The sequence below is a fragment of the Arachis ipaensis genome, chromosome B10 (genome assembly GCF_000816755.2).
Source record: "Arachis ipaensis cultivar K30076 chromosome B10, Araip1.1, whole genome shotgun sequence".
Classification (NCBI taxonomy): domain Eukaryota; kingdom Viridiplantae; phylum Streptophyta; class Magnoliopsida; order Fabales; family Fabaceae; genus Arachis; species Arachis ipaensis.
Window position 1 is genome coordinate 3,187,581 of NC_029794.2, and position 7,909 is coordinate 3,195,489.

Genomic DNA, 7,909 nt, shown 5'->3' on the forward strand with positions numbered 1-7,909 from the left:
ATATATTAATGTTATATATATTATTTTTGCGTATATATACTTTCTCTAATATTTTGTATTATTTATATTACAAAGTAATTAATAAAAAATGAAACAAAATATTTTTTTTTAAACTAAAAAATTTTATAAAATAAATGCACACAAAAAAATAATGCAAACCAAATTAACATAATTATAGCAGTAGAATGAAGGCACATGCAAACCACCGACACCCAAAAAAATGGCAAACTTAGGGTAAAGATTTTGTATTAGACGAAATAATTTCCTTTGTAGTATTGAAAATAAAATATAAGATTTAAGAATTAGACGAAATAATTTTCTTTGTAGTATTGAAAATAAAATATAAGATTTAAGAATATTTAAAAATGAACAATTAATGCTAGATATATAAGTTTAATTTTTGTTGACTAAATTAGAGTATATACGCAAATAATAAAATGGGATAAACTAGCATTTTGAGTTAATTTTATTTAGTGATCCGAGTCGGTCTATTTTTTTTTTAAAACAAATTTTATCTTCATAGTGCTCTCTCATAGCGACTAATTAAATTTCATTCTTGTCCTCAAACACGTTTAATAATTCTGTACAAATATTTCTCGTGATACAGAAAAAAATGAAAAATCAAATTATGTCCACTTCTCTTATTGTTTTGTTTGTTATTCTCTTCTTTGCTTCTGGTATGTACTACTAAGTAGCATTGTTTATCATCTATTCATTCATGATTCATCCTTGTCATGTGTTCTAGAAAATTTTTTTTATAACAAATAATACTGTTTTATTGTTGCAGATAGTGGGTTAGTAGAGGCACAGCGTCTAACTAAATGTCAAGCGAAAGAACCCATTGATGTATGCACTATTCCGCATTGTTCTTCACTCTGTGATCAGAAGTATTCAAGTAACTTGGGGGTTGCAAGTGGCCAGTGCTTGAGTAGTACAGTCTGCAATTGTATTTACAGCAGCGTCAACCCAGATTGCCATGCCAAAAATCATATGATTTGATACAATCATTATTATGCTTTCTGTAGCTCCTTATGTATTATAATAAAAATTCCATAACTCTATACGCCATAGTTTTGTATTATTAGAAGGATTTAATAAAAGAGCACGTGCAGATTTATTTTAAAATATTTTATTTATTTCAAAAAGCACCCTAGATCAAGTTAGCTCTCATCTTAATACTCTAAGCTAGCGCCACTCAAGTTATCAAAAGAAATATTTTACTATTTGTCTATGTCTCAATTGAGTCTATTTGCTTTTTTAATGATCAATGAAACGGGTGTTCCAATGATTTCATTGACAAAAAAAAAAATGTGAAAAAATGTGATAGAAAAGTTCTTTTAGGAGTTTCAAAGTAATGGGTAACTATTAGATATAATTGGTTATAGAGAGAATTTTATTCTCTCGTCTTATAGATACTAAAATGATATTTTTTTTTTCTATTTATAAAATGTACATTTTTTGTTTTTATAACTTTTAAAAAATCTCATTTTTAATTTATTTTAAATTTTGTGTGTTAACTAATATTAACTTAGTTAACACAAAAAATTTAAAATAGATTAAAGAGCAGATTTTTTAAAAGTTATAAGAGGGAGAATGTACATTTTACAAATAGAAAGAAAGAGAGTATCATTTTAATATTTCTCAAAGGAGAGGAGTGAATTTTTTTTATTATGTATTGATGTAATACGTGATATTTTTGCGTATATATACTTTCTCTAATATTTTGTATTATTTATATTACAAAGTAATTAATGAAAAGCGAAAGAAAATATTTTTTTTACACTAAAAAAATTTTATAAAATAAATGCACACAAAAAAATAATGCAAACCAAATTAACAGAATTATAGCAGTAGCATGAAGGCACATGCAAATTAACGACGACTAAAAAAATGGCAAACTTAGGGTAAAGATTTTGTATTAGACAAAATAATTTTCTTTGTAGTATTGAAAATAAAATATAAGATTTAAGAATATTTAAAAATGAACAATTAATGCTAGATACAAAATTTTTTTCTTTTGTTGTCCAACGTTAAATTTTAAGGGGAGTTCTATGGTGTGGATGAAAAAAAAAAATCCACACTTATAGATATTATGTGGCAAGTCTCTTAGATGAACACGTTGTGTTTGGCCATAGTCAGGGGTTCAGTTGATGGGACACTCGGTCAGACGTTTTGCAGTTGTACTGCAAAATTGTAGAAAAATTAATCAGTCTAATTAGGTCCTAATTGTTTTTGGTAAGTTGGGGCTCTTGGGCATATTTTTTTTTTCTGTGTATGTGGCCATGAGTGGGTTTTTGGGCTTGGGTAGTCACTGGTAACAATAAAAAGAAAATGGGCTACAAATTTTGTTGGACTTTTAAAAACCATTAAGAATAGCCGAACCGAATCGGGCTGTTGGACCGGATCTAAACCAGAGGTTCACAGAAGACGACATCGTTTTGTTAGTTGAAAGGGGGAAAAGGGATTGCACGCGTTATCCCCCCCTTCTCCAACTCTTTCCTGCACCAAATAGCTACTTCCCCTAGCCTCCTCCGCAGATAGCAAACCCTAGCCTCCACCGTCACTTGTCGCCGTCTGTGGGAGTGGTACACTGCAGCCGCCCGTTCGTCGCACCCAAGGAATTCCGCTGTGGTGATCTCGTTCCTATCCCTGTCTCCTCCGCGTCTGCTGCTCGCCTGTCCGATTTCGTGGTGCTAGGCTGCTTGCGCCTCCGTCGCCAGTGAGTGGTCTAGCTCTACACGGTGGTTGCTGGCCGCCCTCCGTGTCTGTGGTTGTCGATTCTGCCTCCCAGTGTCAGCCGAGTGTCGTCGCAGTTACTGGGTTCTCGTGGTTCGGGTTTGTCGTCGCCGGCGGGAGAAGGAACTCGTGGGGACTCCTGATTTCTTGCCTTTCGAGGGGTGGTCGCGGAGTCACAGTCGCCCGTTGGTGAGTATCTGCACCATGCCTACCCTGTTCCGTATTTTTCAGATTTCCCTTGTCGTCCTATATTTGTATGTTGCTGAAATTGTATTCAATAAATTTGGCATGTTGCTGATGTAAATGTTGCGGTTCATCGGGACTTTACTAGGGTTTGGTAAATTTGTTGCTGTAACTTGAATTTGTTGCTGAATTTGTTGCTTCCCAATTAGAGAATCAGAACTTCAGGCAGTGTTTGGTTGATTGGCGTTGCACACTGATTGTACTTGATTATGAATTCTAAATGCAGAACCTTTAAATTACTAACTGATATCTTTATTCGAATGAATAAAAATATAAACAGTAAAAATGTTAAATATCTGTATTTATTTTTTTTACCGCCTTTCATAAATATTATAATAAATTTTTTTGGTGACTGAAATAAATTAAACAAAGAAAAACAAAAGAAACAAAACAAGGAACTGCTTAAATAGAGGGACAGTCCCGTTTAAGACTACTCTTAAACTCCTCCCAAGGTGAAAGAAGCTCCACATGCGAAAGTTGTAACTTCATCGCCATCTTTGCCATAGTATCTGCCACCGTGTTTGCATCTCTCATAATCAAACGAAAGTCAACACGCCAATTCCAATGCATGATATCTCTTATTTTGAGCACCAGTGGATCAATAAACCCAAAACCATCTTGAGTAACAAGATTAAATGCTTCCACACAATCCGTCTCACAAACAATTTACTAATGATTCCTTTGGGAAAAATAGAGACCTGCATCTGGTACGTGGGAATAGCAGCGGCAACAGAATTAACCAAGCAGAGTCTACCAGCCCGATTGAGTAAACTCCCTTTCCAGCTTGCTAGCCTACTCCGAATCTTATCCAGGACACCATTGAAAGCTGAACGAGTCACTCTAGAATGGCTAAGGGTAACTCCAAGATACTTGCCCAAATCCTGGACAAATCTGATAGAGGATACCCCAGTGAAAACCTCTTTCCTTGTTGCAGAGACATTCTTGGAGCAAAGTGCTTTAGACTTCTCCACATTAATCTTCATCACAGTTGCTTTGCAAAAAGTCTCTAAAACCAACATCACATTTTGCACTTGTCTCTTTGTAGCTTTACAGAATAGAAGCAAGTCATCCGCAAACATTAAATGGGATATTCTTGGTCCCCCTCTAGAAATAGCAACCGGCTCCCACAAGCCCAAATCAACCTGATGACTAATAAAGCATGTTGAAGAAGAAAGCTTGAAACCAATCTGGACCTGGAGCTTTAAAAGAGTTCATGTGAAAAACAGTTGTTTTGACTTCCTCCATAGTAACTGGTGCCGTAAGATTATTGCAAGCTTCCTCATTCAGAGAAGGAAGAGGCACATCACCAAGGCAACCCAAATCAACATCATCCAAATGACAGAATAAGCTTTTATAGAAAGACTCTGCTTCTTGACTCAGAACTTCTGGATTAGTTTCCCACACTCCATCCTTGAGAAAAAGGCCATGAATCTTATTATGCTTCCTTCGCGCAAGAGTTTGAATATGAAAGAATCTTGTATTCCTATCCCCGAACCTTACCCACTGCTCTCTGGACTTTTGGAACCATAGGAGCTCTTCTTGCACTAGAGTATTATTATAATCATCAAGCAACTGTTGCTCTTTCTGACGCAAATAAATACTATCCACCACTTCCAAACGCTTTTGTAAATAATTAATCTGCTGCTCTAATTCACATTTCTTAACAAAAATGTTACCAAATACCTTCGAGTTAAACTCTAGTGAATTCTTCTGTACTTCTGAAAGCTTGCCATGAATTCCTCTATTACCAGACCACCATGACTGGTTCACAATATCTTTATACCCAGGATGAGTAGCCCAAGCAGCAACAAATCGGAAAGGTCAATTCCCTTTAGGCTGAGGACGACCTTTACAACGCACCAGAATAGGGCAATGATCAGACTGAAGCCTATTTAAAACTTCTGCATAAGCCTCTGGAAAGATAGATAACCAACTACTATTTATACAGACTCGATCAAGCTTTTTTGCCACGTCAACATAATTTTTCACCCTCCTGTACCAAGAAAACTGCCTCCCGATAGTATTCAGATCAAACAAACCACTATCCCCTAATGAAGTAGCAAACATGTCTGCTCTTTGATAAGAAAATTGACAGCCCTTAGATTCATGAGAAAATTTGACTTCATTAAAATCACCAAGAACAATCCAAGGTCCTTGAAAAACCATGGATTGTGCAACAAGATAATCCCAAAGGAAAACCCTTTTATTAAATTGAGAACTGCCATAAATACCACTACACCTCCAAATTAAATTATCAAAGTGAACCTCAACAGTAACACCCTGATCAAAAGCATCAATGAACTTACAACAAACACCCTTCATAGAGGATAGAAACCAAATACCTCCCTTATGCCCCTGTGCCTCTACTATACCAACAGAGTGATACCCCAACCTTTCCCAAAATAATTTTAAATGCTGAAAAGGGGAGTGAGTTTCAACCACAATAAAGAAAACAGGTCTAAATTTCCTAACAAGTTCCTTACAATGCATCCGGCTAACTTATTAGAAGCACCCCTAATATTCCAAACAATCATATTTAAACTATCCATAAATAATAGGGACAGAATAAATAAGAACATAAACTCTAAACAGAATCACCAACCTCAATAGGTGGTTTGTCCTGCGGTACTGGCACACTCTGATCCTCAATAATTGCCACCTTTGGACCCCCTGACACTGCACTTGCCATGCTTCCATCTACTAAGGTTTCCTCCGTTGTGCCACCATTTTTATCAACTGGCGAGTTCTGCAAGGAGGAAGGCCGAGGACGCTTCCGTAGAGAAATTCCACGACGTGCAGGAGTTCTGCGCAATGGAGATGGCGCAATTTCATGTTTTTCTTGCTTCCCCATCCTAATGCCAGTTGATTTGCCTCCATCACCATGCAAATTGGGCCTTGGAACCCTTCTCGAACCAAACTTGTGCTGCTTTCCATCTTGGTCCTTCAAACCTGATGACTGGCCTATTGTAAATTTTTTCTTACGCAGCACTTGTTGCCAGCCCTCTCCATCATCCATGCATGCCTCATTAACAAGACCATCAGGCACGTGAGGAGCCAATGATTCCGTAATCACATCCTTCCCTTTAACAACTCCTAATTTCTCACCCAAATCACGAGCTTCTGATTCAGCCTCTTTTTGAATCTCATGATTATTGTGTGGCACTAGTGTTGGGGCTTCATTATTTTTTCCATCACCAAAGGAATTTATGTTTCCTTCCAAGGACTCCTTCTCCATGCACAACGATTTATCATGCCCATACCATGCACAAGTAGCACAAATCAACTGTAAACTCTCGTACTCCACTTCATAAGTCACACCCTCCACTATAATATGTTTGATTACAGGCAACTCAAGATTAATTTGAACACAAGCTCGGGCAAATTTTTCTCTTTCTGCGAGCTTAGTAGCCAAATCTACTTTCACCAGAATCCCAATTGCAGAAGCAATTCGCAGCATTGCTTGTTCCTGGTAGCACCAAATTGGAAGTCCCGAGACTCGAATCCATACCAGCGTTGATCCAAAGGATTTTTCGCATGGCCTAAAATCCACATCCCATGGCTTTACTGCAACATAAACAATAACAAAAGATAATATTCAAAAATTAATAAAAATATTTTTTTTTCTGTCTTAAATATTATTTTACTGTAGTAACATACCTCACATATTTCTTTATTTATTTATTTATTTATTTAGGTTAAATATCAAAACAATGCACTACATCCTTTTCTTTTTTTTCTCCATTTAACAATATACAATCTAACAAAATAACAGTTACATAACCTTAGCCATATCACTTGGAAATTAAAAAATCGGTTAACCCAGACAAGTCTAACAAAATTTGTAGCCCATTTTCTTTTTATTGTTACCAGTGACTAAATTTTATCCACTTTTTCTGCACTTGCATAAAAAATGTGACCCAAGCCCAAAAACCCACTTATGGTCACATACACAGAAAAAAAAATTTGCCCAAGAGACCCAACTTACCAAAAACAATTAGGACCTAATTATACTGATTAACTTTTCTACAATTTTGCAGTACAACTGCAAAATCCCTGACCGAGTGTTCCATCAACTGAACTCTCTGACTATGGCCAAGCACAACGTGTTCATCTAAGAGGTTTGCCACGTAATATCTATAGGTGTGGATTTTTTTTTCCATCCACACTATAGAACTCCCCAAATTTTAATGCTAGATATATAAGCTTAATGTTTGTTGAGTAAATTAGAGTATATATGCAAATAATAAAGCGGAATAGAGTAGCATTTTGAGTTAATTTTAATTGATGATTCGAGTCGATCTATCTCTTTTTAAAACAAGTTTTGGTTGGAAATGGTGGCTGACTACTCGCTTTGTCACATCTATAAAAGAGTGTCACCTATTATATTTTGATTATAAAATTAATACGATAATACTAAAGAAATAAAAAAAGTTAGAACTTATTTTATTTAACATTTAACAATTAATAAATGTTAAATAAGATAAATTCGAACTGATTTTGATTAAATTCTTTTGATTATCAAACATCTTCGAAATTAATAATATATAAGGGATGGTTATTAAATGCATCAATTATCAATAAAATAAAAGTAATATTTATATTATTTAAATGTATTACGAGTAAATAAAATTATAAATCTCAGTTGACTAATAAGATAGAATATAATATGACATATTTTGTATGTCAAATTAATAATATATAATAGATTTTAATTTTAATTATAATATAAAATATCATGTGATATATTTTAGTTATTAAATTAATAATTAATGATAATAATATAAGAGAGATAGAATGGATAAAAAAAAAGTAAGAAGGAGATGCTTCCTAAATTTTAAAAGAAAAGATTTCAATTTAATTACAAAAGAGTGTTATACAACACATTTTGATTGTAAAATTAGTAATATATATTATAATATAAATATTAAAT